Consider the following 10,583-nt stretch of genomic DNA (forward strand, 5'->3'; position numbering starts at 1 on the left):
AAAAGGGCACACACACTTTTGCAGTTTACACCAAACCAAAATCAAAACCAAAATCAGAGTATCCAGAAATCCACGCCAGGTCAAGACCAAAACCAAAGTATCACGCAATCTAAGTCAAGTCAAAACCAGAACAAAAGTGCCAATGCAGGCACAACATGGGTGATCAGGCCACGCTTCCACTCAGGTGGAGTGAGGCAAGTTCCAAAGACTAGTCTTACCAAGTTTCAGATGTCCGGACTCCAAGTGCCAGTTCCTTCCTGGTGTTCAGCCGCTGTGTTAATCCTCCGTGGGGGCCTGCTACACGCTGCTCTGGTGAGGCCTTCCACCCGGGCAATTTCCTACCCGGGAGCGCTCTTTGGATCGCGTCACTCAGGCTGGCTGGAGTCCACCGCAGGGATGCTCCACAGGGCAGGCCTAAGCTGCCTAAGGGGCGCTTCCCAGTCAGGGAACCAAGAAATGCAGCAGGACTAGACGCAGACAAAACCTCTCAGACACCGAGTTGTAGAAGGAAGGGCTTTATTCAGCTGGGTGCATCGGCAAGCCACTGCCTTTACTCCGAGCTCCCCGAATGCACAATTTCTGTCCCTTTTAAGGGCTCACAACACTAAAGATTTCACATGAAAGTGTCGTGACTGATTTGAGTAAGCAGGCAGTACGTGACAGGGGCTGCATGCAGCAGTGGTCAGAGAGAAACAGAAAAGGGCAGGGAGTTTCACAATGTTCTTCTATACAATGTCTGGAATCTATGAATAACATCGGGTTCTAAGTCATGAGTTGATTTTTAACTACTGGGTTTAGGTCAGGCAGGCCCAGGCCTGGTTTTGGGCCTGGCGCCAGGCTGCCTGTCTTTGGTTTTACTTCCTTGTTGTTTTTTCTTAAAACAGGTACTGAGTATAAAACAATATAAAACAATATGAAAGGGTCTGTCTCTTCCCTCAAAGGGAATAGGCTGCTGTGGAGAAAGGTAAATAAATGGTGGAAAGAATTACACGGGGGATTAACTAATCTGTACACCAAATCCCCATGACAGGTAATTTACTTCTATAACAAACCTGCTCATGTAAAAGTTTTTTGGCCAGGCATGGTGGCTCACGCCTGTAATCCCAGCACTTTGGGAGGCTGAGGTGGGCGGATCACCTGAGGGCAGGAGTTCGAGACCAGCCTGGCCAACATGGTGCAACCCTGTCTCTACTAAAAATACAAAAAGTTAGCTGGGCGTGGTGGTAGGTGTCTATAATCCCAGCTACTTGGGAGGCTGAGGCAGGAGAATCACTTGAACCCAGGAGGCAGAGGTTGCAGTGAGCCAAGATTGCGCCATCGCACTCCAGCCTGGGGGACAATAGCAAGACTTCGTCTCAAAAAAAAAAAAAAAAGAAAAAAGAAAAAAGCAATTCTCTGGCCTGGCCCAGACATATTATATCAGAAACTGCAGTTTAACCTCCCCCCACCCCTGGAGAATTCTGCTTTTTGAATCAGGACTTTCTCTTTTTCTGTCTCTCTGTCTTAAGTCTCAACATTGAGTAGCTGTGATTGTGGAATAGTCAGATGTGGGACACCCTTTCTTGCCAGGAAGTACCTGGCTCCTCAGTCAGCTTAGTCTGATTCTTGCCCTGTCCCAGGGAAAGAAATTCATGTTCTGGATTCTGAGCAATGCTCTCTTGTCCCAGGTGCCTGTTGGGCTCCTACTTATACCTGAAAACATAGCTTGAACATTGTCTCTTTTATGAACCTTCTCCTAGGTCAGAGAAGATGGTCTGCTTGTGAGTTTGCAAAGCATGTGTACATGTCCTGCCAACCATTAGTGTTACAGTTTCCTTACTGATCTCTGCCTGAGCAAGACTGGGACAACCTTGAGCGCAAGGGGGGTTTGGTTCCTATTACCTCAGCCCCAGCTCCTTAAACACAATGCCTGGCACGTGGTAGGTATTTGATAAATATTTATTCAATGAAGGAACTGCCTGCAATGGCCTGGTAGACAGGAAAGCGGAATGAAAGCAGGCCAGAAGTGGCTGGGAGAAGATTTTCTAAATCCCGATGCTGGGCACAGGCCCCCCTGAAGTTTGCTTTTGGAACCTTCTTATCTGTCTTGTTCTCCTCTCACCAGGCACATCCCTGCCCTCCAGAGCCCACCTAGTCACACACTACCTTTCAGGACTACCTTCCACATCAGCCAGGTGCAAACCCCACAATGACTTCTGCCGTGGCTCTCAATGCTGGGCTGCAACTCTGGGACCAATTTCAGTGAGAGTAAGGAGCTTATCCAATGAAAGTGTCACTAGGAGTGACAATGGCTGGCTTGAAGATTAGGGAAGCAGTGTTTATATTTCAAAAGAGAAGACCGCTCCACAAGGAATGTACAGTTTTGACATGTGCAGGGCTCAGGTCTTCAGGGGATTAAATGAGTTCCTTTTCTCCTTCTAAATGCACCATCAACAGGAATTTCCTTCAGGATAAGCTGCAAAAGAACATTTGGGCTTTTTAATTAAAATTTTATTTTACATGTTTTTAAAATTCACAATAGATATTTTATCCTAAAATAAAGTAAAACTTGCTTAATTACAGAAAATATGAAAAGTATATAAAAGCAGGGTCTCACTCTGTCGTCCAGGCTGGAGTGCAGTGGTACGATCATGGCTCACTGCAACCTCAAACTCCTGGTCTCACACGATCCTCCTGCCTCGCCTCCGAAAGCGCTAGTTTTACAGGTATTAACCATAGCGCCAGCTCTTCCTGTCTTTCTTCAACACGTCCTCCCATCCTTCCCTCCTTTCTCCACTCTCTGCATTTGATCCCCAGTGTATTCCAGCCTCGAGGCCAACACACGTGACCACGTCTGCCTGGGGCAGGTGAAGGAAGGGACGCGAGGCGGCGCTGTCACCGCAGTCTGTGAGCCGCAGCGCTGTGGGTCCTGCTGGTCTAGTATCATTTCAGTGAACGTCACTCTAGATTTTTTTTTCTTTTTTTTTTTTTTGTGAGATGGAGTCTCGCTCTGTCGCCCAGGCTGGAGTGCAGTGGCGCGATCTCGGCTCACTGCAAGCTCCGCCTCCCGGGTTCACGCCATTCTCCTGCCTCAGCCTCCGAGTAGCTGGGACTACAGGCGCCTACCACCACACCCGGCTAATTTTTGTATTTTTAGTAGAGAAGGGGCTTCACCATGTTGGCCAAGCTGGTCTCGAACTCCTAACCTCTAGTGATCCGCCCGCCATGGCCTCCCAAAGTGCTGGGATTACAGGCGTGAGCCACCGTGCTCGGCTGTCACTGCAGACTTTGATGGGGGCCACACTCGGGGTATAAATTAGGATCCTCACTGAAAGGGCGGGACCATGGAGGCTTTTTCTTGGCCCCTTAGTTGTGGGTTTTCCTCTGGGCGGCGGAGCCAGTTTCCATCAGAACAGCCCAGAGGCGGGCGCTGCCTTCCTGGGGTGACGCAGCAGCAGGAAGAGTTTTCGGATCCTGGAATCCGTGGGCGGCCCATGGGAGGGGCTGAGGCTCATTTCCCTACTCACCTGTCTCCGAATCCGCCGCGTTGTTTCAAGCGAGTCAGATTCCAGATCGCGCCCCAGGCTGGACTCGGAATTCCTGCCCCGCGGGTCTGCATTTTCACAGCGGCAGGTGTGAGTGCCCCGCGCTGGAGACCAGAAGCCTGAAGGCAGCTCCGCCCACCCTAGCCCACAGCGCCGTTATTCTGTTTCTATATCAGTAAACACTTGTCATTTTCCGTAGACCAGGGCGGGGTGATGAGTGATCCCAGTCCTCGCAGTGAACTCTGGGCCGCAGAATTCAAAACGCTTGCGGGCGCCGAGCGCAGCCCCGCCCTGGGTTATGTAAGCGACAGCGCTGGGCCGTTTCTCTTTCTTTTCCGGACCCCGCAGTGGCGCCTAAAGTCTGCAAGGAGGAAGTCGCCTCTGTGCTGAGTCCAGGAATCTAAGACGAGTGCTGAGGGAGAAAATGAAGTTGATGGGGCAGAGCAGAAGGGGCTGTAGGTGGGTTGGAGGGGGAGGGCTTTGAACAGAAGAACTGGGAGGCTTGGAGGGGAACGGGCAGCCAGGCCTGGACCCTGGGGAGTGACTCACCCGGAGCCGAAGACCATCTCGGCTTTCCCTAGCCCAGAAAGGGTGGGATTGGCTTTATTTCTGCCTGCCATCACCTCAAAATGCCGTGGAACAAACCTTACATATTATTATTGTTATTTATTTATGTATTTATTTTATTTTTTTTGAGAGAGTCTTGCTGTGTCACCCAGAATGGAGTGCAGTGGCGCCATCTGGGCTCACTGCAACCTCCGCCTCCCGGGTTCAAGCAATTCTCCCTGCCTCAGCCTCCCAAGTAGCTGCGATTACAGGCACCAGCCACCATGCCCGGCTAATTTTTGTATTTTTAGTAGAGATGGGGTTTTGCCATGTTGTCCAGGGTAGTCTCGAACTCCTGACCTCAGGTGATACACCCGCCTCGGCCTCCCAAAGTGCTGGGATTACAGGTGTGAGCCACCGCGCCTGGCCGGGAAATATCTCTTACAGAAATAAAGACAGTTGGCCAGGTGTGGTGGCTCACCTGTAATCCTAGCACTTTGGGAGGGTGAAGCAGGCAGATGGTTTGAGCCTAGGAGTTCAAGGCCAGCCTGGGCAAAATGGTGAAACCCCTTCTCCACCAGAAATACAAAAAATTAGCCAGGTGAGGTGGCTCATGCCTGTAGTTCCAGCTACTCCGGAAGCTGAGGTGGGAGGATCACCTGAGCCTGGGGAGGTCGCGGCTGCAGTGAGCCATGATTGACCCGCAACTGCACTCCGCCTGGGCGACAGAGTGAGGCCCTGTGTCAAAAACTAAAAAGAAAGAAAGAAGAGAGAGAGAGAGAGAGAGAGAGGAAAGAAGGAAGGGAGGGAGGGAGTTGAGGTTCAGAATATCTAACAGTGTTTATTGCCATACTCCATTCAATGGACTATGGACTACTATGCAGTGATTTAAAAGTAGGAGTTTGGGCTCACACCTGTAATCTCAGCATTTGGGAGGCTGAGGTGGGCGGATCACTTGAGGTCAGGAGTTCAAAACCAGCCTGGTCAACATGGTGAAACCTCGCTTCTACTAAAAATACAAAAATTACCCTGGCATGGTGGCACACACCTGTAATCTCAGTTACTTGGGAGGCTGAGGCAGGAGAATCACTTGAACTTGGGAGGTGGAGGTTGCAGTGAGCTGAGATTGCACCACTGCATTCCAGCCTGGGGGACAAGAGCAAAACTCCGTCTCAAAAAAAAAAAAAAAAAGATATTTCCCACCTTGGATTGCTGGGTCAGGGGGTGGTGGGTATTTTCATTCATATATTGTCAGATTACTTTCACAAACAATGGAAACAGTTTCAGGCTCCTCAGCTTCTCACCTCCAAAATGCCCCTTTTCCTGTATCGTTAACAGTCCTCAATGTTCTGGCTAATCAACTGAGTGACTGTTTATAGATTTGCAGGCCATTTGGATTTACAGTTAATCTTATTAATGAGGCTGAAATGTGAAGTTTATCTCAGCCTCAAGGAAGTAATTCAGCAAGGATCAGTGGTTTCACTTAACAGTCTGGCTCTGAGGCTGGCTGTGGCCCTGTTATCCACGGTGAGCACCACGAGAATGCAGGCAAGGGCTGTGAGAGGCTTGGAACAAGGCTCCACCCAGGAGAGATCTGGGTGGGCGTTAGTGACCAGTAGAACCTAGGTGTCCTGGGCCAGTGCCCTTGGAGACTAGTCTTCTTCACCCCAGGCATCTTCTTTATTCTGGAATGAGCCTGCCCATCCCTCAGGAAGACTGAAAGGAATTTGGTCAGAAGAATATTATTGACTTTTGTCCAGACTTGATTTCAATAGAGTTCTGGGACCTGCCATATCCTATGGGTGGGCTCTATCCAGGTCCCCTTCCCTGAATTACCTGTCCGGTCCCCACTGACTGGGATGACACCTAATTTTACAACCTGCTGTAGCATCTTTGCTCCCACCGTGACAGCAGACTACTTGAGACTGATGGCATCTTGGGAGGTGAATAGACTACTCAGAAGAGGTTGAGAGGTTGGGGCCCCCATGATGGGATTAGTGTCCTTTTAAGAAAAAGAAGACTGGAGCTCCCACTGTCTTCACCATGTGAGGATATGGCAGCTGTCTGCCAGGCAGGAAGAGGGCCCTCACCAGGAACTGAATCTGCTGGTTCCCTAATCTCAGACTTCCAGGGTCCAGAATTGTGAGAAAGAAATGTCTGTTAACCAATCCATCTGCGGTGTTTTGTTATGGCAGCACAAGCTGACTAAACAAGCGCCAAAACCAAACCAGTAACTCCCACTTTCCAGTCTCGGACGCAGTATTAAGGAATTCTGGTCACATCGTTTATTCATCCATTTAACAAATATTTAGTAAGTGCTTCTGTGCTAGGCATTGTTCTAGGCCTGGTGATCATTTAATCAAAAGAGACTAACACCTGCTCCCTGATGCTTACAATCTGAAAGACAGACAATAAAGAAAAATATAATAACAGTAGTGGATTATATGGATGTGTTCCAGCAATTGATTGCTGGGTAAAAAATAATCTTAATGCATAAAAACGCTGGGCATGGTGGCTCACGCCTGTGATTCCAGCACTTTGGGAGGCTGAGGTGGGCAGATCACAAGGTCATCAGCCTGGTCGGCATGATGAAACCCCGTTTCTACTAAAAATACAAAAATTAGCCGGGCGTGGTGGTAGGCGCCTGTAATCCCAGCTGCTCGGGAGGTTGAAGCAGGAGAATCGCTTGAAACCAGAAGGTGGAGGTTGCAGTCAGCCAAGATCACGCCACTGCACTCCAGCCTGGGTGACAGAGTGAGACTCCATCTCAAAAAAAAAAAAAAAAATATATATATATATGTATATGTATATATATAAACAACCTTTATATTATCTCTCATTCTGTGGGCTGATTGGGCTCAGCTGGGCAGCTCTTTTGCTCCATACAACATGGGCTGGGCCGCCATCATCTGGAGCCCAGCTGGTCCAACACATTCAAGAGGCTCCTGCACAGGGCTGCAGTTGGTGCTGGCTTGTTGGCCGGGAACTCACTGAGGCTGTGAACCAGGTGACTTGGTTTCTCCTCCACCTGCTCCTCCACGTGCCCTGGCTGCTTCTGACTCTGCACCTGGGGTCTGGGTGTTTCAAGTGGCCAAGTCAGAACCATAAGGCATCTTATGCTGGAACCTCAGAAGTCAGGCAGCATTATGTTCCTCATGTTCTAGTCACCAAAGCAAGTCCCAGATCCAAAAAGAGGGGAATTAGCATCAGCTCTTGATAGGGGATGGCAGGGTCATATTGCTAAAGAGCATGTGGGATGGGAGATATTGTTGAGGCCATCTTTGGAAAAGGACTTTTATGTTTACAAAGTGATAGGCGATAAAAAGAAAAAATAGGCCAGGTGCGGTGGCTCACCCCTGTAACCCCAGCACTTTGGGAGACCGAGATGGGTGGATCACGAGGTCAAGAGATCGAGACCATCCTGGCCAACATGGTGAAACTCTGTCTCTACTAAAAAATACAAAAATTAGCTGGGCGTGGTGGCGTGCACCTGTAGTCCCCGCTACCCTGGAGGCTGAGGCAGGAGAATTGCTTGAACCCAGGGGGTGGAGGTTGCAGCGAGCCAAGATCGCGCCACTGCCCTCCAGCCTGGTGACAGACCAAGACTCCGTCTCAAAAAAAAAAAAAAAAAAAAGAAAAAGAAAAAGAAAAAATAATGCGAAGTTGACAATCAATGAAAGTAATAGAGGTAGCATTTTAAGTAGGGTGGTCAGGGTGGGCCTCATGAAGGTGCCATTTGAGCAGACTTGAAGAGGAGAGAAACTGAGACATGCAGGTATGTGCAAAGGAAGAACCTTCCAGAATCACCCTCATGTACACCTATGCTCTGTACATACCCAGGGCTCTGCACTGAGGCAGACCCTAAAGATGCAGTGGGAATGGAGGTGGACACACTTATGGAAAGACTTCTTCAAAGAATGTTGGGGACCCAGGTCTACACTTCCTGCTGTGGCTCTTACACGACCTGGAGTTGGGGAGGGAAAGGCACTGGCATGTGGAGGAAGACTAGGAGAGGAGGGGAGACCAACGTGTGTCCCACCCTCACTCCACCTCTCTGCTCTCTCTCTCCTACATCAAGTGCCTCCCTCCCCAGGGCTTGTGGTCCCTGACAAGGAGGACCCTGAGGGCAACCACACGTTGCCATGCAGAGCACCTGGTTTCTCACCTGCCAACCTCACTCTGACCTGGCTGCAGGAAGGGAAGGAGCCAACCCTGGACTCAAGACTCAAGGGGACCAGAACCGGGGAGATGAGACATACCAGGGCTGGGCAGCTGTGGGGGTCCTTCCGGAGAGGAGCTGAGATACGCCTACCTGGAGGGGCCCCTGGGCCTGGAGGGGCTCCTCAGCGTGACTGAGTGAAGTGTTTTCAGAGGACCAGGGTTGAGGGTGGGGGCATCTCATCCAGACCTTGCCCGCATCTGCCCCAGCACCCAAGGGCCTCTCCTTCCTCCCTCCTCAATGGAAATGCTGGGGATGTCCTCAGTCACCCTCTGAGCACTCATATATCACCCCTTATTTGGAACTTTTTCTCACTCTAACGTCCTTCCTTCCTGCTGTACCTTCTGCCCCATCCCCAGGCTCTGGCCTCTCTCTCTCCTCATCTACCCTCTAGCAGGTAATGACTCACTTCCCACTGAGGAGCCAGATCTAGGTGAGAGTCTGGGCTCTCGGTGAGGTTGGGAAAAGGAAAAGGCTTATGGGCCAGGGGATGGGAGGGAGAATGGGCATAGCCAAAGCAGAAGTGGAAGGGTTGGGGGAGGCGGTAAAGACAGATGTTTCCATATCACCGTTTTTCTTTCATAGTCCAAGGGAGCTGCCCTTCCCCCAAGCCCAGGAAAGTGAAAAGAGAAGCAGGAACAGTGAAGTACTCCACAGGGAAGAAAAATCTTAGTGATCGCTCCTGCTGTCTCTTTCCTTTTGCCTATTCTGGCAAATTTTGTAAGTGAAATTTGTTACCAAGATGTGAAAATCTTATTATAAGAAAGTCTCTAAATATTTGAGAATAAAATTATCAATGTCTCAGCTCTGCAGGCTGAAAAAACGGAGGCTTTACAAAATAAAATCGTGCTTGGAAAACTTACTTCTCCTCTGAGGGATGTCAAAGGCTGCACTGAATAAGCTCTAAGGTGGTGCTGAAATGAGTCATTTATTTGCCTGTGTAAGCTCAGGCAGGTGTTGGAATTGAGGAAGTATAGGTAATGAAAAAAGTAACCATGTCCTCGGGACATAGCGACAGGTGATGACCATACAATCAACACAATAAACTCTAGCATTCACATTGTAGTCCAGCTCATTCAAGCAAAGCTATCTCCAATAGGGAGTTTACCCTGTACAGAACATGTGCATTTCCACCTGTTCTGAGACTGACCCTTTGCTCATCACAATAGCGAAAAAAAAACACAGCCCTGGGTGGAGATTTCAGATGCTAATGAGTCATGAGATGTATGAACAAGCATGTACAGCTACTGCACACGTGCACCCAGAAGACCGCCCAGAACATGCTTGCTAGTAACACCTCTTCCCACCCACCTCCTGTGAATAATCATGTAAGACTCCCATAAAGGGAGTTTCTCCAGCAATCATCAATGCTGTCTCATCCTTAGGAGCAGCCCACTCTGAATCCTCTCTCAGGGTGTACAGTTTATTTTGCACTTAACTTTCAAAATAATATTTTTCCTTTGTAATAAATTGCTTTGTACTTCATCTCCTTTGCTGCATGTTTCTTGTTTAAATTCTTTTAAATGAAGAAGTCAGGAACCATGGTATTACAACAGCTGTCAACATTTCTGGTGCCATGACTCAGAGGTTTGTCTGCTTCATTGGTTTCAGTTTCCCTTCACTCCGGGTGAGTACAATGGCAGCCCCAAACCCCTGGTTGACTATCACTGCTTTCCCCAGATCTATTAAGGTTTTGGGGGAGGACCTTTTAACTCACTCACATTCTTTGAGCAACTAATTGTGATTGCTTTCCATTTGGCTGCTGCTTTTACAATGTTTACAATTAACTTATTTGGATGGAACGCCCTGATTATTCAGCCTTGGGACTTTTGCTGCTTCTGTTTCACTTTTTGTTTTGCTGTCCCTCCCAGGACTGCACCTGATCTGTACTTACTGGCTACTGTAACTTGTTTTTTTTTTTTTTTCTGAGACAAGAGTCTCATTCTATCGCCCAGACTGGAGTGCAGTGGCTCGATCTCGGCTCACTGCAACCTCCACCTCCTGGGCTCAAGCGATTCTCCTGCCTCAGCCTCCCAAGTAGCTGGGATTACAGGCGTGCACCATCACGCCCGGCTAATTTTTGTATTTTTAATAGAAATGGGGTCTCACCATACTGGCTCGGCTGGTCTCGAACTCCTGACCTCATGATCAGCCCGCCTTGGCCTCCCAAAGTGCTGGGATTACAGACATGAGCCACCGCGCCCTGCACTTGTTTGTTAATCAAGTAATCTCTTCAAAGATTTTTGTTCACCTTGAGGGACACATTAGATCTACTTTTGCCAACAGTCCCCATC

General features: G+C 49.1%; 1 long non-coding RNA gene across 1 annotated transcript; it reads left to right on the forward strand.

The window, feature by feature from the left end:
• The first annotated feature begins 3,492 nt into the window (after positions 1–3,492).
• LOC116460101 (uncharacterized) lies at positions 3,493–9,774 on the forward strand. Its single transcript, XR_009211328.1, has 2 exons — positions 3,493–3,614; positions 8,164–9,774. It is a non-coding gene; the product is annotated as an uncharacterized LOC116460101 (long non-coding RNA).
• Positions 9,775–10,583: the final 809 nt, after the last annotated feature.

This window comes from Hylobates moloch, unplaced genomic scaffold (assembly GCF_009828535.3).
Source record: "Hylobates moloch isolate HMO894 unplaced genomic scaffold, HMol_V3 SCAFFOLD_20, whole genome shotgun sequence".
NCBI lineage: Eukaryota > Metazoa > Chordata > Mammalia > Primates > Hylobatidae > Hylobates > Hylobates moloch.